This window comes from Cricetulus griseus, chromosome X (genome assembly GCF_003668045.3).
Source record: "Cricetulus griseus strain 17A/GY chromosome X, alternate assembly CriGri-PICRH-1.0, whole genome shotgun sequence".
Classification (NCBI taxonomy): domain Eukaryota; kingdom Metazoa; phylum Chordata; class Mammalia; order Rodentia; family Cricetidae; genus Cricetulus; species Cricetulus griseus.
This window is the reverse complement of record NC_048604.1, coordinates 24,572,989-24,598,139: the sequence shown is the minus strand read 5'-3', so window position 1 is coordinate 24,598,139 and position 25,151 is coordinate 24,572,989. Positions and strand designations below refer to the sequence as shown.

At 36.3% G+C, this 25,151-nt stretch overlaps 1 long non-coding RNA gene across 1 annotated transcript; it reads right to left on the bottom strand.

Annotated features, from left to right (window-relative positions):
- Positions 1-1,471: 1,471 nt before the first annotated feature.
- LOC103163611 lies at positions 1,472-20,946 on the bottom strand. Its single transcript, XR_003488523.2, has 3 exons — positions 20,907-20,946; positions 12,949-13,009; positions 1,472-1,508 (listed from the first exon to the last, which is right to left on the bottom strand). It is a non-coding gene; the product is annotated as an uncharacterized LOC103163611 (long non-coding RNA).
- Between the last annotated feature and the right edge of the window lie 4,205 nt (positions 20,947-25,151).

Here is a 25,151-nt window from a genome sequence, read left to right as displayed (position 1 = left end):
GGCCTTTGAAGCCATGCAGTCTGTGGTACATTGTTATGGCAGTGGAGAGGACTACTATAAGCCCACAATCCATGAGCCTAAGCAGTTGGAAAGGAGCCAAAGACATAATTGATTATGATGGTGATCTCATCTCAAGTTCTGAGTTGGGGGAGTGCTTTTACCTCTCGGTTTAGGATGGCCGAGGTGTCTCAAGGTCATGTTAGGTGGGTTCTAATAGCTACTTCCCCAGCAATATCATTTCTCTTTGCATGGATCATGTTTAAAATTAGTTTTTATTTATTGGATTTTAAAGTGAGTTTATAATGGACTGAGGATTAAAATATAAGTAGATATATTCTGCAGTAGAGAGTATAAACATTGCAAATATGTAAAAATTGGAAAAGAAAACATTTATGTGTCAAATAAAAAAAGGCGGCAGTAGAAATCCTGTATAATGAATGCCACGAGAATTAGATATTATAAAGAATGACAGAAATCATTTTCTAAAGAAAAGTTTTAAAATAGTCCTACAAAATGAAATTGGCACTCAAAGGAGAAGCAAAGACAATTAGTAAAGGGAAATTTCTTTTTCTTTACTCCATAGATGAAAAGGCACAAAGAAATCTGTTAGAACAGCAATTACAGCAATTCTTCCCAGAACATCAGTTTTATGATTTACCAGAAGCTATTCTGACCCTTGGAGAAAAGATTAACACCTTATGTGATATCAAGAATTAAGAATAAAGAGATAAATGGTTACATTTTCTATATACAAGAGGGGTGGCAGGAAGAATAAAATTGGAAAATTTCTGCCAATCCCAAAGTCATGAGTAAGATCCAAAGACAATGTGTACTGCCTTTTAATGTGAAGATAACACTCATGCTAATTATTCATACCGTTATTTCTATCTTAGAAAAGAGAATACACTGTTCTGAGCTCACCATATTCTGGTAAGTACCTATGCTTACATGCTGGTAAGAAGTGTTGCTTGAGGTAAGGGACAAGAGACTTTCTTTATGATTATCAAATAGACTGCTAAAGATATAAACTGCCAGTTTTTTTTTGAACTTTGTCTAAGTTGCAGTAAAAAATTCAGACTGAAATATAAACCATCTGAGAAAGAAGGTGTATTAATACATAATTATAAATATCATAAATTTCAACATATCAACTTTTCCATTTCTAGCATAAATTTCCATATGTTGCATACTATTTATGTTTGGCTAAAATCACATACACTTTGCTCAGTATATATCATCATCTAAATTTCTTAGGTTTTGATGTTGATTTTTTTCTTGGTGTTATTGACAACTCAAGTAAAGGTTCAGGGTGCCTGGTTGGTTCCTATGTTGGTTCCCCAGCTGTCAGACTGGGGTCTATGAGTTCCTACTTGTTCAGGTCAGCTGTTTCTGTGGCTTTTCCCAGCATGGTCTTGACCCCTTTGTTCATCACTCCTACCTCTCTGAAACTGGATTCCAGGAGTTTGGCTCAGTGCTCGGCTGTGGATCTCTGCTTCTGCTTCCATCAGCTACAGAGCGGAGCAAGAAAAGAGACACATCAATAGAGGGAGCTGCTATAGGTTTAAAGAGAAATCTGGCACTAGGGAAATGTCCAGAGATCTACAAGGATGACCCCAACTAGGAACCTGAGCAATAGTGGAGAGGCTACCTTAAATGCTCTTCCCCTATAATGACAATGATGACGACCTTAAATGCCATCCTAGAGGCATCTGGAGGAGGCATATTATCTTGGGTGTTCAAGTTTGGGTTTTGTGAGGGGATCTAGGCATCTGGAGTTGGGATGTTTGCTATGCTTCTTGGCATAGATGTCTGTTTTGTCTTTGTTGTGTGGGTCTTTCATTCTTCGGTTTCTGTTGCACATTCTGGTTCTTTGTCAAGCTACGTTATCCCTGGTAGAGTATTTCTGCAGGTTAGGTGATGTCACAAAAGAATGGAGATGTGCTAAAAGCAAACTGTGAGAAAGGTTTCAGGAAAGAACTTGGGAGACCCTGGGTCCATAGCAAGAGGATAATATAATATATAATACTAATATATAATTTTAATATATTAATATATTATTATATAATATTATATTAATATTAATATTATTGTTGATATATAATATTTTTGATACAATCGCTTGCTATGTAGCTTTGGTTGACCAACATTCAAAGTTTTCTTGCCTACCTCTTAAGTGCTGAGAGTGTGAATGTGTAGGTGTGTGTGTGTGTGTGTGCGGGGGTTATGTGTGTTGTATTATATCCTATATGGACAAGTGGAAGACAAATGAGGATGTAAGACATCTTCCTCTATCACAGTCTCTTATTTTCTTAAGACAGGTTCTCTCATTGAACCTAAGATTGGCCATCATACTTTCATCCACTAATTTTCCTTTTCTAATATTGGGATTATAGGCACATGAAGCCATGCCCATCTTTTCTTGTGGGTGCTGGTGATACAAACTCTGACGCTTAAGATTGCACAACCTTTAATACCCACATATGCATCTCCACAGTCTTAAGTTCTTAGTTCCTTTGTTTATTGTTGTTGATGATGATGATGATGAAGATGATGATGATGATGGTTTGTTGTTTTTGAGACATGGTCTCATTAAAGAGACATGGCCATGCTAGAACTTACTTTGTAGATCAGGTTGGCCTTCTACCTCCCTTTTCCTCCTGAGTGTTGTGTTTAAAGGAGTGTGCCACCACATGTGACCTGACATTTTAAATAAAGGTGGAAATGAAATGTTTTTATTTCTACTACAGGGTAAATTTTCCATACATAACTTTAAACTGTTTTCCAGTTCTCACATTTGATTTTTGGTAAGATGATTTTGGGTGTCATAGATATGTATTTATTATGTGTTTCTAATAGGTAGAACAGACATTTCATCTAGTGGAAACTTAATATGTAATAATAATTTTGCATGTATTTTTGTCTCAAGAGGATAAGTTAAAAATCTCAAAGTTGTTTTAACTTGAATTTCCCTGATAGCTAAGGATATTGAAATTTGTAAGTGTTTACTAAGTATTTATATTTTTATTTTGAGAATTTTCTATGTTCCAGAGCTCACTTTTCTTAAATTTGTCTGTTTTCTGGATATTTAGTGTTTTTAATTGTCTCTCAACACATTTGTCAATTTTCTTTGTGTACAGAATTATGAGATCCTGTTTGTGTATTGTTGGTCCTTTTTTCTGTGTTACTGGAATGCTACTCAGAAAGTCCTTATTCATAAGTATAAATTAAAGTGGACTTCTTAGTATTTCCTCTATCATTGTAAGGTTATAAGGTCTTATGTGAGAGACAAGATCTAGTTTCATGATTTTTTTCTGCATCTGAACTCCAAGCTTTCAAGATCTGTTTGAGAATGCTGTTTTCTTCTCTCCAATGCATAATTTTTGGCATACTTGTCAAGGATTAGGTAGTTGCAGTTATACTGTTATATTTAGGTCCTCTATTCTATTCCATTAATTTTTTTGCCTGTTTTGTACTCGTACTATGTTACTTTTATTACTAAAACACTATAGTGCCATTTGAAATCTGTTATGGTATTATCTCCTGTAGAATTCTTTTTGTTCAGTGTTGCTTAGTCTATCTTTGGTCATTTGAACCTCCATTTAAATTTTGAGACTACATTTGCTGTTTGTGAAGAAAGGCCCCGGTACTTTGAATGGGGTTGAAGCATGATGAAAATTTTAGGTAAATGGATAAAACTTAAAAATTATACCTAGTGAGGTCATATAGGGCCCCCAAAATCAATCCTAAATGCCCTCATTATATGTAGGTTCCAAATTCAGTGTTTTGTGTATTTAATTTTGACCACATGTGGAAGCTAATAAAAATCAGAAAAGAGACGTTGAGGGAATGCATTAAACAAGGGGAAGGGCAAGAGTATGGTGAAGTAAAAGTAGAGAAAACTGAAGTGTGTTTGAAAGCCATATAGGAACTTTGATCTTACTACTCAGGTAATAAGAAAAATAGATAAGAGTAGTGGATCTTCTGTTATATGGAAGAATCTGGAGAAATATTTGTTGCTAAAAAGTTTTAGGAGAGACAGAGACAGGGAATGGGAGAAAGAAGTTGGGAGGGGAGCAGGTTAATCAAAACAATGGATATATAAAATCCTTATGAAACAACACTAGTTTGTAAGATAATGAAAAATATAATTTTAAGAAGGGTGTCTGAACAAAGGTACCTAACATGGATGAATGATGCTGCTCTCAGAAAACATGAAAACTTCAGTGCTGGACATGATTTAACTAACCTCCTCGCTTTTCTTGGTCGGGGAGGCATTTTAGGCACCTGAAACAAACCATTGACACTGACATTTCTCTGAGTTGCTCATTTTAATGAGATGGTAAGAGTATTTCTGAAAACACTACATGCTTTGGGTTTAGGACATAGATCAATTTATCTTGAACATACAAAGAATCTCTCTCCATGTTATCTAGCTTTCATAGTGCTAGAAAGAGCTGTGAAGAATAAGATGGTATACAAGACCAATGTTGTGACTCAGCATTAGAACTACATGGTACAGTATAGACCTGCCACTGCTGCAATACTGGCACTGCTTTTTATGGAGATAAAAATAGTATCACCTCAATCTTGATTAGATTCCAGCTTGTTTCATGAGAATTAATAGATACATAATTCTGTAAATAGGTTTATAACCTAATTGCTACAGAGGTACTAAGCATTAGGGCAAAAACTTAATGTTGATCTTCTAAATATCCATGTTGTCAAACTGCCTTCTAAATATTTATGTTTATATCTATAATTTTTCCTGCTCTCAACATTGGTTAGAGAAACTTCTTACAGCAGTAGGTAGTGGTTCATACAGAGAAATATAACTATTTATAATACTGAGAATAATTGATTCTTAGTACATAGCATTATAAGTAACATCTCTATCAACTTGCTTCCCATGTCCTACCTAAGGCTCAGAGAACACTGTGAAAATGGGCACAGAAAGAATGTAGGAGCTGGAGAATTGGGAGGAATACATTGAAATGCTGGACACTGGGAATGACATTGCTTTTGCACACATGAAGTCACTATAGCTGTTTTTACTGGCTCAGGACCTGCATATGATCAAGCGAGTTCCAATTTCCAGTATGGGTGAGGGAAGGGCTCCTGGGGGAGAGTGAGTCACTTTTTTGGGGAAGATGGCCACTGGTAGGTTGCCTATTGTCCAGTAAATGACCTCCCCAACACACATATTGTATGATCACGACTAATTTAAACCAGTAGATATAGATAGATGATAGACAGACAGATGATAGATAGATAGATAGATAGATAGATAGATAGATAGATAGATAGATAGGACATGAAGTTGGGATAGAGATGTGCTGGGTATCCTGGGAAAGTTTATGGGTGGAGCTGAAGTAGATATGAAGATATGATCCTCATGCGTTGTATCCATTCACAAAACTTTTGAAGAATAACTAAAAGAGGAGTGTACAGTCATATATCTTTACAGAGCATTTCAGGAAATTTAAGAATTATGCTTTTAAAACAAATCATGTATATTTTTTAATTTTCAAGCCTCATGTAAATTTCCTTACACATTAAGCAAACCAAAAAGCAGGGCAAACAACCCATGGTATCGCTAGAAGATGGAAAGCATGGGCTTAGGCCACAGCTACATAAAACTGCATGGTGCTTTTCTTTCAGCTTCCCCCCCCCTCAAATCATCACTGTGAATGGGACACTTTCAAATTTTTTGAAGTTCCCTTCTTGTCTATGGGTTTATTTTAATCCTTGTTTGGTAGTCAGGTCTACCTATATGAAACCCCAGTTTGTATATTACTTGACACATAACATGTCTGGGAATTGAAGAAATAAGTATGTAAAACATGGAGTTTATTAATACAAATATTCCCTAAAAATTATTGAAAATTAATATTGCTTTATTACTATTGCTCAGCTTTATTTTCAGCAATCTTTCAATTCTGATCTGGCAGGTTTTGTCCCTTCTGTGTGTCTTCGTCCCTTTGGCTTTTTTGTAACTGATTTTTCTTTAAAAATCTCATTGCAAAGCCTAGTGATTTCTGCATCTGCATGGCTGATGTGCTATTTCTCATCCAGAATGTTAAACAATAGGACATATTGTTTTAATTAGAGAGAAGAGAAACTCCTCTATTATGAAATTTTAACTTCATGTTCTAAAAGATAATAACATATTTATAACTATCATTTATCAATTTCCAGCATTTAAATATCTCAATGGTTTACAATATTGAAACAGACAATATACCACTACAGTTTAAGTATTCAATAAAGATGACATATTTTCCTCCATCAAACAGTACAATCAAAACAAAGGAATGACATCCAGTAATATAAATTAAAGGAAAACATTTAAATATTTTCAGTTGCACTATCATGCATTTCTATTCTGTTATGTTTTAATATCTTATTTTTGTAGCAATTTGTGAGCAAATGTGAGAAAGAATAAAAGATCTTTCTAATATGAGGTAGAAGTCAATCTGTTGTCACTCTTTTAACAGAAGAGTTTAAGACAGAATTATGTACCTTACTGAGAACACAGTATGATTCTTCTGACCTAGAAACAGTTATTCTAATAATGTTAAAAAGACAACATTTCTTTGGTCCTAATCTCATCTGTATATTCCCTTACATAGAATCTCTTTTACAATGCTATAAAGAATTTTCTATCTTTAATAGTGCACAAAGAAAAAGAAATTTTATTCTGTGGAGACTAAAAGAATCTAGCTATTTATGGGAAGATCATAAATCTACTAAAAGAACAAATTTCATTCCACATTTAACTCTGTCAGCTTTGAAGATGACAAATGTAAGATCTGTGGGTTTCCTATGGTTCAAAAGTAGATATGAAAGCCTGTAACTTAGGTCGCAGGTATATTGATTTGGAAAGTCATAAACAAAGCTAAATTCATTGAAATGTAGCACAAATCATATAATTTAGTATAGGCTTTGAACTTTTCTTGTGGATGTTATCATCCCATAATATATATTAAACATTTTGTGAGACATTGTAAAGTTATGTGAGTCTCAAGTGAAATTTAATTTCATCTGAGAAAGTAAAGCATTGTGAGACATTGAATGTAATGATAGGATGGGTTATATAAGTGATGAGATTTCCTTTTTTCATTGGGTACTAGAAAGCTAAGAGCACACTGTTATATAAGCACTAACAGGATGCATGCTTGAATCACTCTCATCTTTAATTATATATTCCTAAATTGATTTACTTTTCTCCTATTATATCTGTATTTATTTAATATTTTCTGGTTTTATAATTTGTGTGCTTCTGTGTTGTTTTTTTTACCTTGACAGAAAAATCAGACAATAGAGAAATAGACAATTTGAAAATGGATTAACAGAACTAGTTTCCTATTGCTGTTACATTAGATGTTACAATAGATTTTGGTAATGTCTTGAACAACAACAGCAACAAAAACTTAAACAGATTTTTTGAAGAGAAGTCAAACACATATCTTCAAGAAATGTGTTATCTTTTTGCTGTGCTGACAAAAATGCCTCAATAAACAATAGAAGGAAATGCCTATTTTTGCTGGTCACCAAAACCAATCCCTAGTTGCCACTTTGGGTCCCAGTTGAAGAATATCATGGAGAAAGCATAAGATTGAACAAAACTATTCTACTTATGGTGGCCCAGGAATCAAAGAGACAAGCTGGAAGGATACACATTAAATTATACTGTTCAAATATAAGAACCTAAATCTTGGCATAGGGGCTCATGTAATAACAGTATTTGGGAGGCTGGAGTATGAGGATTGGCAAGATTTTTAAGCCTTATTGAGTTGTTATATAATGAGTTACATATCAACCTAGGTTGTTCCAAACTGAAAAGGCATTCCCATTGTAGGGGAACCTGTAGCCACGCCTGCTTAGGGGCTGGCTACAGGTTCCCCTACACCCCTAGTGCATCTATCAATCACTTATTCATTAAGATTCGATCTCTCAAGTTGCAATAACTTCTCAAAATCTTTATCCTTGAAATTTGCATAGGGGGAATAAGTCTTCTACATAGGATCCTTTCAGAACACTTCATGCTCATCCTGTAATTCTGTGCTAAAATTAAAGTAACTGTGGTATTTACATTCCTTCCTGAACGTTCCAGGGGATAATCAATTTCTTTTCCAGTTAGAGTTTCTTCTAGAGACTACTTACTTTCCCCAGCACATGGTCCATTCTTCACTCTTCAACATTAATAATACCACATCTAGCTAATATTCTGCTGAGATCATCCAGATCAATCCCTTTTCTGTGATTCATCTAATATTATTATTAGTTATTAGAGATTCTGTACACATAACAATTTAATTAAATTCACCCCTGTTTCTGCTAATTCCATAACACGCATCTCCCATTGCCCTTCCCAACTTAGTATCCTCCTTTTAAAATTTGTAAAAGATATTTTAAGTTTTAAATTTTTGTGTATGAATGCTTCATTTGCATGTATGTCTGTGCACAGTGTGTATACAGTGTCACATTTGACAAGAATATGGAATCTAATCCCCTGGAATTAGAGTTACTCATTGTTTGTGAACCACCATGTGGCTGTTGGGAAAGAAAGCATGGGTTCTCAAGAAGAGTAATCAATGCTCTTAACCACTGAGCCATCTTACCAGTCCCAGTCATTATTGAAAATAAATAACCCACAGAATCCAGCTTGTGTTACTCATGGATATGGGACCATCTACTGGAGAATGGAGGACCAACCCGAGGCCACAGCCTAAAGAAAAATGACTTTTGCCCAGAAACCATTAAGTGTCAGTAGTTCTTCAATGAACTGTGAGGGCTGTGATCCTCACACCTGCTTGATGTTGGAATGATTATTGTATTGATCCTGTACAGGTCTTGTGCAGATAAGCATAGCTGCTGTGAGTTATGAGTTTAACAGTGATGTCAAGTTCAGAAGTCACTGTTTTGATCTATCCTCCGCCACATCGGGATCTCACAATCTCACTCTACCTCTTCGGCAATGAGCCCTGAACCATGCAGGGAAGGGTGATACAAATGTGTGATTTATAGCTGAGTACTTGAGAGGCATGTATTCTATGAACTTGGAGCAGTTTTGAGTTTCTGTGTTAACTTCTGATTACTATGTAAAGCAATTCCTCTGATAAGATCTGGGAGCTGGAATAATCTATGAACATTGAAGGAGACAGAGCTTCCTACAATTATACAACTTCCAACAAGGTTATAATTTTTATTTTTATAAAGCACCATTTGAGTGCACATAACTCGTAAATGGTACATTGTTCTTTAATTAGTGATAAACAGGAAAATATTTTCTATCTGAATATGATACAAACTTATTATGTAATTTTTAGTAGGCCAGCTTGTTCACTTAGAGGAAGAAAGATTTGGTTAATTGCTTGTTTATTTAAGACAGGCTCTCACTCTCTAGCCCAGGCTAGTGTGGAATGTGCCAAGTTTCTAAGGATGGCCTTAAACTTCAGGCTATCCCTCTGTCACAGTCTCGCAAGTACTAGAATTACATCCATGTGCCACCATGTACACCTTCTAAATTGAGGGATTTATATTATAAAGCCTGCAAGATCTGTTTTTATACAAAATATGACAGACAAGATGAAAAGATAATGTACTCAGTAACACATACTAATTATAGATGGAGTATTGTCAGAGACTCTCTGAAATATGTTAGACTGTCTTATCATAATTTATGTATCTAGCTAGATGTGATATTACCAAAGGAAGGGTAAGTTTTTAAGATGTCCCAAGAACAAAGCAATGAATTAAAATTATGTTGTGAATTATTATATACATATTTTAAAATGGAAAATAATATAATTATGTGTTATATACATATAAAATCATAGAACTTAAAATTGGGTTGGTGTGAAGGGATGGAGTTTAGATAAGCCTAGCATTGGGACAGTTTAAAAGAATGAGAAAGAAAATCTGGCAAACTTTAGATACTGAAAAGAGCATAAAATATTGCTATTTGAATATCATTTGTATATATTCAATAAGTTTGTATGGAAAGTAACATTAGAAATAAAAATGTTGATATATATATAATATATATATATATATATATATATATTATATATATATATACACACACACTAAATAAGGATTGGCAGATTACAGGCTATCGGTCAAGCTTAACCCAAAGTCTATTTTTGTATGGTCTTTGGATTAAAAATATTTGTTGAATTTTATTTGCATTGTTAAAATAAAACAACACAAAATTAAATATACAAAGAAATTATCACTGAAATATTTATTTTATCCTATATGTAAAATATTTGATAGTTTTTATTTATAATATCTCAGTATTAATTACATTTGGTTTACTAGATTACAGAGAATTTTATTTTCTTCTATTTTTGTAGGTTTTCACAAATTTATATAATATTCTGATGATGGAGACATAAATAATTAGTCACTATGTTAGAGGACTTATGTGCTTAAAATGCTCATATTTCCTCTGTTATGTGATTGAAACCCTCAGCAACAAGAAATATCCCACATGCCAGGCTAACTTTCACTAAATTTGAATTTGTCATTTTCAGATGAATGAGGTTAGAATGCTTCTGTCAGATGTACAAATTCTCTTTCATTATAATCTATTCCAGGCTTTATATGGAACCTGAGTCTAGAGATTCTAATATCTTCAGTTTTCCTTGATCCTTGATTGTGCCTGATCTCTATATCCTAAAACAACTGGTCTTATCCTCCATCAGAAAATTTAAATGATATCTTATTTTCTGGTATTGACGCTGAGTGAAATATATTTAAATTTTAAAAATTTTATCATTGATTTGCTTAAACATGTTCTTAGTTTTATATGTTAAATATTAATACCTAGAATAGATAAAGAACTCAGAACACAGACATAAGAAAACAAATGAACCAGTCTTAAAAAATGGGTTGCAGATATAAACAGAGAGTTCACAATAGAAGAAACAAAAATGGTTAAATATACATCAAGGAGTATTCAGGCATTGTTTTAGTATTTAGTGAAAAGTAAATCTATATTACTTTGGGATTTAATTAAACTCCAGTGAGACAGACTAAGATCAACAAAACAACTGCAAACAATGCTGGCAAAGATGTGGTGGGAGTGAAAATTGGTTCAGCTACTCTGGAAATCAGTGTGGACAATTCTCAAAACCTCAAAAGCACACTTAACATATATGACCAGATATACTATTCTGGCATATACACAAATGACTTGGAAGGCTACTCCACAAATACTTGCTCAACCATGTTCATTGTTGTTCTGCTAATAATAACTAGGAAAAAGGAGGATCCTAAATGTCCCTCAAATGGTGAGTAGATAGCGAAAATGTAGCACATATACACAATGAAATTTCATTCAGCAATACAGAAAAACTAAATCATGAATTTTCAGGTAAACAGCTGGAACTAGAAAATACTACACTGAATGAGGTAATCCACACAAAGAAAGACATACACCATATTTTCTCACTTATTTGTGCCTCTAAAGATGTGACTATATCTTCTGCAATAAATGAGGAAGCCAGGAAAATAAAAAGGGGCCATGAGGTTATGGGAGAAAAATGGGCAAAAGAGAGGGAGGGAGGGTTTAAGTGGGGAGGAAAAGTAAAGATAGTACAGAAGGCAAAGTTGGTGAGGGGTACAAAGAACACCAAGTATACTTGAAAATTACATTGGGAAATACATTATTTTATGTTAACCCAGAATTTCATTATGTTATAAAACTATATACCATATAGGTTTGTGTGTGTGGTTTGTGCGCGCGTGCGTGTGTGCGTGTGTGTGTGCGTGTGCGTGTGCGTGTGCGTGTGCGTGTGCGTGTGCGTGTGCGTGTGTGTGTGTGTGTGTGTGTGTGTGTGTGTGTGTAACATATAAAAGCATTTGAACAAGTTGGTATAGACCTTTCCCAGAATATTCTGAGGGTGAGTGAATTTCCTGTAAATTGCTATCTAAAGTATGAAAGCAGAGAGAAATTCTTTGCCAGTAAAAGCCCTGAGAAATGCTTTGGGGAAAAAGAGTGTGTTCTATAACTGAAGAACATAGAATGTGCTGTAAGCATTGTTTTAAAAGTTTTCAGTGTGGGTATCTCAAAAAGTATAATTCAGATGGATAATGGGTTTTTAAAATTCCAAAATCACCAAGATAAGTAGGTCTAGATGCACAAAGTGCTCACACATAGCCCTTTCCTGGAAAAGTGCAAGATATCATAGGTTGTCATTTTATAGATTCTGGTTCTGAGGTTTGGGCTACATTCATTAGGGAAATGGAATGGATGAATAAAGAGAGTGTTGAAATGCTAAATACCTTGGTCTTTCATTGATCCATTTGAGAGTTTTTTCCCTATATAATTTCCTCATATGTCAGTGGGAGAACATATTTTTCAGATTTTTTAAAATTTAGTAAATAAAACACAATCCATGCATATTAAAGCGTTGGCAAATTTGGTTTTTAGAATACAAAGCTGAAAGTGTATTCTCTGTTAAATATCAATGCTCTAATCATTTCCTCTTTTAATTAAAATCCATTTCCATTCAAATATATCTTGTGAGATGCCCCACTGATTTGATGTGTCATGCCTATTTCACTCTGTATTTTTGCACAGTAAATCAGAATATATTTTGAAACAAATATTTTCATAATTTAGAAATAAGAAATATTTCTACCTCTTAAAAATAAAATAAACTCCTCTCACTTCACATTCATCTCTCCTTTTTCTCTTACCTTTATCTATTTATTCTTCCTTAATAAAGCATTCAATTATTTAAACACCGAGAGTAAAAATTCTGACTCAATGGCCTATGGAAGATGAGCAATGAATTCTTTCTTATGAAAACCCATTTTAAGGCCTACTGCATTCTGAACAAGATGAGTGTATATTAGAGTTCATTCCTTTATTAACTAATAGAAATTTCAAACACACACTCCAGATTTTACAATAGCAGGAAGACAAATATACTTTACCATCCACTGAAACATTTGTAGTAGCAGATTTCCATGCATGCAAATGGAGATATGTTTGTACCTGAGGTCAGGAGAATATGTGAAATTATTAAATGGAACAATCTGTATCAAATATTGTAATACATCCCAATTAATGCTTATTAATAACAATAAAACTTGCATTGTAATAGTAAATTTCTATCCTGATAAATGATTATAATGGAAATTGAAATAAATGTCAACAGTGATCATTCTACCTGGCAGAATTGTTGATTTTCCCTCTATTTTTCTAAGTAGAAGATGTGTTGCTATAAGAATAAAAACTGGCAAAAGCAAGTGAACAAAAACCTATTACATCCTTTAAAATAAAATTGGGTGACAATGATGTAAACATATAATATCCTGAGTAAATTTAAAATCTAACAAATATATTGATCTTCAAGGATATATTCTGTCATATGACATAAAACAGTGCAAGAGAGATGCATCCTTAGTAGATCTATTAATTTTTACTGTGAAGAAAATACCCTTAATTATTTCATGCACCTTACATTCTATACCTTGTTTTTGGAAATGTGGCTTAGTCTAGTTTCTGGATTATTTTTACACAACTTTATTCATTCTATCTCTAGCATGATACTTCCACTATTCCTTTAGTACTGGATCAAACTTTGTATGTGATTTAGAGGCTAATATTCCCAAGAAGTTTCTCCTTCAGAGTACATTAGAGGCGTAGGGAGCCCACTAAGGTACTAACCTGTTTTAGCAGTTATGCAGTTAGTAGACTAAAAACACCAAAGGGCCTCTTTAACGACTGTTTTTTTTTTTCATTTCCCTGGAAAGACTTAGGCATCAGAGTATATGGTCAAATGTATTTTATTTTATTCATTGCACTTATAGTGCTTATTACCCTCTGGGCACACATAAATACTAAACAAAATCTGGTTTGGGCAAAGTCAGCTTTGGTCAAGGAAAGATTTGCTGATAAGTTTAAAAATCACTTATAATTTTTGCTAAGATTCAGCTCTTCTATTTGAAAACCTCTACTGCACAATTATAGGACAAGAAATGACAATAACAGGATGCGATAAAGGTCTTGCTTGTTCTTCAATAATTGAAGTCATTTTTAATGTCCAATATGTCTTTTATTTGAATAGAATGAACTTTTCCAAATCTTATCAATGCACTGCTCCAATGCTATTAGTGAGATTCTTGTTGGGACAGAAAGGTTGATCTTGTATTTAAGTCTGTGGTGTCATGAAGTGTGTCACAAAGTAGGCAGGGGCAAAATGGTTATTTTTTTTTTCAAAATCCTCCCAAAATGAGGAGTCAAAAAAATTCTATTTTCTTGGGAGTAGAATGAACTAAAATTTCAACTTCTTATTAACATCATTGCAATCTTCCTCTTTCTTCCACTTGTCCATCCTGATGGTTGATGTTTTGCTCCTTGTATTGCTTTGTGATTACTACTATCATGGTAGTTTGGTTGCCCTATTTTTAAAGCTGTCTTAGAATGTTAATAACTAGCGTGGAAAATGAGTTATGATCTAAAACTCTGTCTATGAATATTATAATCTTTGCACGTATATATGTTTTTGAAACAGAGTCATATGTAGTCTGAGCTGGCCTTGAAGTAACTATGTAGGCTTGATGTCTTCATGATTCTATGGCCTTTACAACCCAAGTTTATGAACTGGACACATATACAACCATTCATGGAACTGCCTTTGTATTAGTTACTTGTATAATTACTATGCCAAAATACATCACCAAAGAAACTGAAATGTAGTAAGTTTATTTGAACTTACAGTTCAAGGGTACCATATTTCAATCCTGGTGGCAAAAGCTTGATGCAGCTGGTTGCATTGCATCCAAGTCTTGAAGCAATGAGAGATAAATGCTATTGTTCAACTCCCCTTCACCATTTTCTTTGTTATGTAAGGTAGGGCACCATTTTCTGACTTCAATTAACCTAATCTAGATAATCCCTCACAGGAATGTACAATTGCTTATCTACTAGCTGATTCTAGATCTTGTCAAATTGACAATCATAAATATTATTATTCTCCATATTTTAATAATCTGAATGTGCAACTGTAGAAATTCTGTACCCTTTAGTTTAGGTGATTTGTATTTTTTTAACAGGATAGAGTGAAAGTCTTCTGAAAATGAGTTGCTACATTAAGACAACCTTTACTGAGAAGAATCCAGGAAAGAATTGCTAAGAGAAATCTCCCTTTGTTTTCATTACATTTTTATGATACTAGTTTTGAGATCCAGGATCTTATGCCAAAAATGCACCCTTCAGTAAGCTCACTTCTATGACAAAAGTTTGCATGCATTCCATATTCTGGGAAATTGAATAAGGAGGAACACAGGACTAATGGGCTAATCTCTACTGCAGAAGAAAATTCAAAACCAAACATCATCCAGGCTGTGGCATGGCCACTGCTCAGTATTTCTATTAGCTTCAGACCAAAGCTCTTCAGATTTTCTACCTTGAGTGAGTTCTTTTTGTTTCTTTCTTTCTCTTTTTTAAAATCCTTTTTTTCCTTTTTTAATTTAAATTAAAAACACATTTCGTTTACATGTCAATTCCAGTTCCCTCTCCCTTCCCTCCTCCCTGTTCCCTACAGACCCTCTATCCCATTCCCTTTCTGTTCCCTAGGGAGGATGAAGCCTTCCATGGAGAATCTTCAGAGTCTGTCATATCATTTGGAGCAGGGCCTAGACCCTCCCTTGAGTGTCTAGGCTGAGAGAGTATCCCTCTATGTGGAATGAGTTCCCAGAGTCCATTCATGTACTAGGGATAAATACTGATCCACTACCAGGGGCTCCATAGATTAACCAGACCTCCAAAATGACATCTTCTAGCAGGGGGTCTGGAACAGTCCTATGCTGGTTTCCAAGCTATCAGTCTGGTGTCCACGAGCTCCCCCTTGTTCAGTGGGTTTCTCTAGCCTGGTCTTGACCCCTTTGCTATTGACTCCTCCCTTTCTGCAACTAGATTCCAGAGTTCAGCTCAGTGTTTAGCTGTGGGTGTCTGATTCTGCTTCCATTAGCTACTGAATAAAGGCTCTAGGTTGCCATATAATGTAGTCATCAATCTCATTATCAGGGGAGGGCTTTTAAGGTAGCCTCTCAACTATTACTTAGATTGTTAATTGAGATCAACCTTGTAGAAGCTTGGACATTTCCCTAGTGCCAGATTTCTCTTTAAACCTGTAATGGCTCTCTCTATGATGGTATCTGTTTTCTTTCTCGCCTCTATTCTTCCCCTGACTAGATCTTCCTGCTCTTTCTTGTCCTCCTCTTCTCCTAACTCCCTCTCCCCTCCCCCATGTTTCCAATTAGCTCAGGAAATCTTGTCCCTTTCCCCTTCTCCAGGGGACCATGTAAATCTATCTTTGGGTCCCGCTTGTTTCCTAGCTTCTCTGGCAGTGTGGATTGTAGACTGCTACTCCTTTGCTCTAGGTCTAGAATCCATATATGAGTGAGTATATACCATGTTTGTCTTTCTGTGACTGGATTACCTCACTCCAGATGGTTTCTTCTAGTTCCATCCATTTGCCTGTGAATTTTAAGATTCCATTGTTTTTTTTCCTGCTGAATAGTACTCCATTGTTTAAATGTACCACATTTTCTCCATCCATTCTTCAGTTGAGGGGCATCTAGGTTGCTTCCAGGCTCTGGGTATTACAAATAATGCTGCTATGAACATGGACTGTGTCTGTGTCTTTGGACCTCTCAGTCCATTATGCATTCACACTATGTAAATTAGATGTTAAATTCATGGACCACTTGGAACACATTTATCCCATGAGACTGGAAAGATTTAGCTACAGCAATATTAGAAGCTTGTCCTCAGTTACAATGGAAAATGTGGTAGAAAGAGGATGCCAGATCACAGAACAATAAGAAAGGTCCTAAAATAAGAAACTTTCCCAAGATCAAATTCTCAGTGAAGGCAAATATTCTGATGGGCCAAGACAGTTTAGATTTGATGATTATACATTGACACTATGTCATATAGCTTTGGATGCTTGGGTCAGTGTTGAAAAATCAGGACAGAGGACTGAGTCATTTACTAAAATAATACAAAGCCCAAAGAAGCCTTCAGTGATTTTTCACAATGATTGTCATTAGTCAGCCGTAAGTAGAATGATGTCAGATCCAGGATTTAGAAGTATTAATTGAATCTTTGGTTTTTGAAAATGCTAATTCAGAATGCAAAAGGGTGATTAGGCCTTTAAAGGCAAAATCATCACCAATATATGAATGCTTTAGAAGTATAGCTGATACTGGATGTCACAATTATGATGCTGTTTTGATAGAATAAATAATATTTGGATATTTTAAGAAAAAATCAAAATGTCAGATGTTTTAATTGTGGCAATTAAAGTCATTTGAAAAGGGATTGTAGGCAATCTGTTCCTGGAAACAACATTTTCTAGTTATAATCCAAAGAGAAGGCCCCAGACTTCTGGTGCACGAAGGCCCTCTAACAACAGGTAATGATGAAACTGATCAGCTCTTGGTAGAAGATGGGCTAGAAGCCTCAGAATTTTATAAGAAGCACCATGTTAATAGCAGTGATTTGAAGAAAGATTTTTTTTATCACTCAGCATAATGTCAAGGAAATTATAAAGCAAAGTCTTACCTGTTTTTGTTGTATAACCAAACTTCAGTAATTGCTCGAAGTAACCCAAAGAGTACTCAACAAAAATGAAATTTGGCAAATGGATGTGTACCATTTGGCAATGTTTAGAAAATTGAAGTCTATGCACCATACCATGGATATTTGTTTCTGATTTCAATGGGCAACTGCTTTGAGTTTTGAAATGCTGATTCTATAATTACACATTTACTAGAAGTTATGGCCATCATGGGGACACCTGTAAAAATTAGGACTTACAATGCAAATGTTTCTAGTGAAATGAAACAGCCTTTGCATATAACTATACATGCAAACATATATTACAGGTATGCCATAAAACCCTACAAGCCAGCAGTTATAGAAATTCTAATTGCATTTTACAAATATATAATTAATAAAATCCCAGAGATAGCTTGCACAATGCTTTATTAACTTTAAATTTTAAGTTTTTAAATTCTAAGGATAAATATTTGATAGATGTGGAGAGACATTTGATAGTAGAAAATACAGATGAATTAAATCAGTCAGTATACTACAAATTAAGCTTGTATACATGGCCAGGTGCATTTAATAGACTGTGGTCCATAGAAGGCCTTTTTGGACCAATAGTCCTCAAATTATAACAGAGACTTAGTAATTATGAATGCTCACACTTAGATTAGGCTTTTTACTAGCTAGCTTTTTTAAAACTTAAATTAACACATTTTGTTGGAAGTCATGCAGCCTACTCTTGGATCAGCATATGACTACTTGTGCAATGGGTTTCTGCAGGGCAAGGCACCTATGCAAATGAACTCTCATTTGACAAGGACAAGTAGTCTACAGTACAGAGTAGGACTTTTTTGATATTCTTTGTTTTCTTTTTTTATTAGAAACAAGCTTCTTTTACATGACAATCCTAGTTCCCTCTCTCTCCCCTCCTCCTCTGCCACCACCCCCATTCCAACTCCTTTCTCCTCCCCAGGGAGGGTGAGGCCTTCCATAGGGGCTCTTCAAAGTCTGTCATATCATTTGGAGCGGGGCCTAGACCCTCCCTAGTGTGTCTAGACTGAGAAAATATCCCTCTATGTGGAGAGGGCTCCCAAATTCCATTCGTATACCAGAGATAAATACTGATCCACTACCAGAGGCCCCATTGATTGCCCAGACCTCCAAACTGACATCCTTGCTCAGGGGGTCTGGAACAGTCCTATTCTGGTTTCCCAGCTATCATTCTGGGGACCATGAGCTCCCCCTTGTTCAGGTCAGCTGTCCCTGTGGATTTCTCCAGCCTGGTCCTGCATCTTTGCAACTGGATTCCAGGAGTCCAGCTCAGTGTTTAACTGTGGGTGTCTTGTGTAGCTTGTAGGCTCTTTTTTTCTCTCATTATATTGGTGATTCTTTGGGCTGCTTTTCCTGTTACTCTGTCAGTCACACATGCAATAACTATAATTTTTGTGCAAATTCTATTCTTTTCAGATGTTTGGGTTAATGCTTCTCAAATTTCTTATCTGGAATTACAAACTACAACTTCTAATCCCGGGAACTTCTCTGACTCAATAGAGACAGTTAGGTACATATGAGAAAACAACACTTGGAACATTAACTATGTCTCACAGTTCTGGAATGGAGAGTAAGGTAGGCATACACAGCATAGCGAAAATGCCTCAGTATTAGACATAGTGCCAACTGTTGAGAATAAGGTCCTTGGAAACCAGTCATATAGAATCATTGGTAGAATCTGGCATGCTCCAAGACAAAATCTACAATGTAAAATACGGGATGGATAAAGCCATCTTTACCATACACATGAGCTTATATTTGTGAAAGAAGTATATGGTATAGCAGAATGGCAAAAGAGTGCCTTATCAAAGTCTGCCTTTACAGAGAGCTTGAAATATGGGACCCTCTTGTAGAAACAGGAACTGTATAAAAATACATCCTACAGACATGACAGAATTGTCTGGGTTTGAATATGGTTGTCCTTAAAGCATTGTTCCCAATGTCTATTATTTTTTAACTTATAACTGCAAGTATCTACCAGCTGACATTAAGTATTAAAAGGTCACGATGTCTCTGACTCCATATTTAGTTAAGCCTGTTAAAATGTCGACCTCTATATCTAGAAAAAGGTTATGCAGGGGGTGGGAATGTTATTTGGAGAAGTATAAAGGGGAACAAAGGGGGCTTTCATAATGATCACAACATATTCCTTAAAGTGTGATGTATTCTTAAAGTAAAAAATAAAAGCCAATAATAAACTGTTCATGTAACCCTGTTTTGAAAAAAATCTGTTCAAGAATAAATAATCATGGCATGAGCTATTCAAGGCCACTTCAGTACAATCCACTTTGTGGTCAGAAGTTTTTCTTGCACCGGTGCTGCTTCCCCAACTTAGGGCCTGAATCAGAGCTGAGGCTATACTCTGACATCATTTTTATTAATCTATGTTGCGATGAGACTCCTTTACCTCATCTATTTACTTTCCATCCTGCTTCCCCCATATCTGTTTGTCTGTCCCCCAGATGGCCGGGCCCTGGTTGACTGGCCCCTGGCTAGCTGGCTAGCTGGCTTTCTTTTTTCCGTCTGCCTGGCAGGCTCATCTATCTCTTCTCTGGCTAGCTATTGGACATTCAGCTTTTTATCAAACCAATCAGGTGCCTTAGGCAGGCAAGGTGAAAAAAACAACACATCTTTACCTAGTTATACACATGCAGCATAAACAAAAGCAACACATTTTTACGTAATTAAACAAATGTAGCATAAAAATATAATACAGATTTCCATAGTTAAATAATTATTCTACAACACAAGCCAATGTACTACAGCTATACTTAGTTAAACAAGTGTTCTACTCCACAGCAGCGATACTATTGCCTCTCTAAGATCTGCTGCATATGACATTTAAAATGTTTCTCTGCTGTGAACCATGACCATTCCTAACAGGGAACTTTCAAGTCTCTAAAAGAATGATGGTGTCCCACAATGATGAATCCACCTGGATTTTGACAATGTCACTAATGTGACAAACATTACCTACAGATTAGCTTTGGACTATAACATGTTCAGGTCAGCTTCAAAGTTGTTAGCTAAGCTGGTAGAGCCTCCTAGGCTACTCTATTCAGGATTTCAGATAAGAATTGCACTTTTCCATCACACTGAGCCTAGACAACATCTAGTGCTACCAGCACTTCACCATTATCTTAGTTTTCTCAGGGTCCCCTAAAGGTTTCATCACATCCAAACAACAGAAAGTAATTTTAAGAATGTATATCGTGGGAAATTACCAATACAGAGCCAAGTAGAAATGTAAGGGTATTTAATAGGGAAAAGCCTTACTTACAGAGTTACTTAGCCAGCCAGCGTGGCAGCAGTCTGTACAGCAAGCTGAAAGGGAAAACTGAAAGTGAAACCCAGCCACCTGAAATTCTTACTCTACGTCACCCTGACCACGCCCTCGAAGGCATGGTCAGGCAGACCTGTAGCCAGCCCCTAAGCGGGTGTGGCTACAGGTTCCCCTACAATTCCTCTTTTAGTCTAAAAGAGGATTAAAACTTAACAGTGTAAAGTATCCAAAATTAACAATCATAAATGTGAAACATAAGAAGATACAACAATCTGCTTATGCCACATCCTAACTATTTTAACTAAATCCTAAAGTCATCTGAAAGAGGTGTCCAAGTCTGAACACCTCCTTCCAATCCCAACCATAAACAATAGGAAGCTATCCCTAACTAGCTATATATACTATACTAAATGACAACAATGGGGAAAGGGGGCATAGCATCCTCCCAGTTACTTCCTGCGGAAATGGGACGACAATAGCCTTGTCCTATTGTCCTATAAGAAGAAAATGTTAGTATAGTGAAAGTATGTACACATACTGGGAAGGCAACTATTGGAGCATAACAATTATGAGAGGGTACACACCTTGAAAGAAAGATCCAAGAAAAGACAAAGACAGTCCCCAAATTCTTCTTTTATTCTGTATTACATGAATTGGCTTTTACTTTTTTTATTTCCAAAGCTTGCTGTACAAAATGTTGACACAAAGTAGGACTATTTAGCATTCCTTGTGGCAAAACTCTCCACTGATATCTCCTAGCTGGCTGTCAATTATTAAGAGTTGGTACAGTCAATGCAAATTTTTCTCTATCATTTTCCTGTATTGGTATTGTGAAAAAAAACAGTCTTTTAGATCAATGACTGTGATAGGCCATCCTTTAGGTATTAAGGAAGGTAATGGCATTCCAGGTTGCAGAGAGCTCATTGGTTGAATTACTTTATTTATGGCTCTCAGGTCTGTCAGCATTCTCCACTTACCTGACTTCTTTTTGATAACAAATACAGGAGAATTCCAAGGACTGGTAGATTCCTCTATATGTCCAGCATCTAGCTGTTCTTGTACTAAATATTCTAAAGCCTCTAGCTTCTCAGAGGCCATAGGCCATTGTCCTACCCAAACTGGTTCATCTGTATGTCACTTCAATGGCAGGGTCTTTGGTTCCTCTGAAGGTCCATCATTTTACCTAGTTTCTGTACAACATGGATGGTTGGTAAACGTTTTCCGTAACGTCTTACCAGATCTTTTCTACTATCTAGAGATTGTACATAATTTGTATCCGACACTGGAGGAATATTAATCTGAGTATTCCATTGCTGTAAAAGATCACAACCCCAGAGATTTATAGCTATATCTGACATGTATGGTTTCAGTATCCCTTTCTGTCCTTCCGGTCAAATGCAGACCACCGAGTTAATACTTTGTCGAACTCTAGATAGAGTTCCAATTCTTAAAAATTGTACATTTACCTCTCTAAGAGGCCATTTCTGAAGCCAAGACATTTGGGTAATAATAGTTACACCCGCCCAGTGTCCACTAAGCCAGAAATAACTTTATTATTAATTTTCACTTTTAACTGTGGCCTTTTATCATTAATAGAAGCTTGCCAAAATATGTGTTTCTCATTTTGTACATTCACATTTGATTCTTCATCACTATTCAAACTACCATTTAGAGCAGTATCATTTTTCACAATAGGCAAATAACTATCTATTCATCCTGTGAGAGATTGTCTCCCACTGCTACTGGGAATGACTGGACCTTTCTCGAAGTGGGGGACTTCTTGAGGCTCTCCTCAGGGTTTCCTGGCCTTAACGGTTTTCCTTGCTTGTCCCTGGTCGATCTACATTCATTGGTCCAGTGTCTGCCCTTACCACATCTTCTACACAATCCAGAAGGCAGTGGCCTTCCGTATGAGGCATTGTTAGAATTCATTTGTCTACAATTTCTCTTAGTATGTCCCATTTTAAAACAGTTGAAACATCTAGGTTTCTAGGCGCCTTTGTGGTCTCCAGGGGAAGGCTCTTCCTACCCAAGGTTCTGGTTCATAGTAATAGTAACCTCTAGCCTCTTGGTACCTATGTTGACCTCTGTAATGTGCTTCTCCTTCCCAAGCCCTTGCATCCTCACCTCTAGAACTTTTAATTTCCTGTTGCCTTTTTAAACCTTTCAAAATGGCTTCTCCTACCCAAGTTCCAGTGTTAGCAGCATGCAAAACCCATTCTTCTAGCAGAGCTGATCTGATCTTTAAAGGCAAAAGTATTCTTTTGCATATTAGGTTTGCATTTTCATAAGCTATTGTATATATAATTGATTGTCTTGTTTCTGGATCTGTTACCTGTAATTCTACTGCCCTAGTTAACCTTTGTAAGAAGTCCTGGAACTGTTCTGTAGGTCCCTGTTCTATTCTGGTATAAGCTTCTAGGCGTTCTCCTGGCTCACGAACCTTATCCCAGGCATTTAATGCTGCGTTCCTGCATAGGGACAGTATATCGTCATCATATTCAGCCTGAGCCTCTGGGTTAGCATAAATACCCTCACCAAGAATCTTATCTAGAGGGGCTTCAAAACCTTCCTTTATGCCCTGACGCTCAAGGAGCTTCTCCTCTTCCCTCACCAATGCCCTCCACTGGATTTGGCATGAATTCTCAACTACAGCTGCTACCAATCGTTCCCAATCTGTGGGTGTCACCCTGTTGAAGGTTGCCCATGAATGTAATAGCTGTTTTATGTATGGCCTATGGAGACCATATGAAACAACTGATTCTTTAATATTCTTAAGATCCTTCAGCTATATAGGTTGCCATTCATAAGCAATCCATCCATGAGGGTGCTTTTTAGAAGCTGGCTTTTCTACCATGGTAGCTGGGTACAATAATGATGTATGAGTAACAACCTTAGAGGAATAGTCATGATACCTGGGTGGAGTAGGTGCCTCAGATTGGAGTGATTCTGCCTCTGAGGCATCCCAACAATCTTTAAGCCTAGTAATGATATCCTTATGAAAAGTTTCAATCTCCTTAATCATAAAAGATTCCAAGCATGTTAGTAAATCTGTAAATTGCTCTAACTGCTCTGCTACACGTTTTTCTAGGTCTTTAATACAGTCATCCTTAGGCAGCATCTGGATGGCATGGAAACTGCCTTCTAGGTATTGGAGTCTAGATTCGAGGTCAGGATTTGCTGATTTTGAGTCCTCAGCAATCGACTGTATGGACCTATGTGATCTGTCAGCCCTGTACTGTAAATTATCTTCCAAACATTCAAATTTGTGATCTGCTACCTTGGATACTTCAATAATTGATTGAATGGCATTGTCCAATTCTTCAACCCTATCCTGGGTATTTTGCACCTTTGCATATAGTTTCTGGGTAACATTGCCTATCTGAGTTTCTATCTGGCTACAGATATCTTTAGCTTGTCACGGTCTTCTGACAGCCTAGCCTCTAAGGTCTCAGACATGGAGGATCTCTCTGTGTTTATATTATCATAAATATGCTGCATCTCATCTTGGGTAATAGACAGCTCTGTCTTTAGCGTATTGGACACAGAGCCAAGCTTATCCAATTTCTGTTCCACTTGCTGCACAATTGTGGTCTGACCTAATCTGTTCTCCAAAACCTCATTGGGTAAAGCTGTCATTTCCTGTAAGTAGGTGGTTAGGTTATCTCTGTCCCTGTTCCTGACCACTCTGACTAGTAATATTATTTGTACCAGCAAGCTAATTGCCATTACGGCATATAGGCCAGTAATTGGCAGATTAGCATCCTCCTCAAACATTGAATTCATGTAATAAGCAAAAATATTACCAATTTTAGCAAATGATAAATATTCTGCCATAATTTTACCTACTTTCTACTCCAGATGCAGTAACTATCTTTGACCTGCGGGTGGCACGGGTGTTCAGTTAGTCCACAGCATTTGACAGTGGTTGGTGGCAGCTGTGGAAAGAGGTGACAAAAGCTGCTGCGATTATCTTAGAGAGTATACGGCCTTGTTGCTGCAACCACTGAATTAAGGTGTGGCTTTAAGGCCATTCCATGGACCCTGCTGAAAGCAGAGACCTACTCCAGAGGCCTACTCGGTTCAAGGGCTGGAGGCCTCCAGGCGCAGGTAGGCTGCAGTCCGAATTGGTTCTGAGCACACAGTGGTAAAACCGTAGGAGGTCTGTGTGAGTCTCCAAGATGGGTGGATGGTTCTGAGCAGCTCAGCGGCAGCAGGTCAGCTGGGAGCCGGGAACACCTG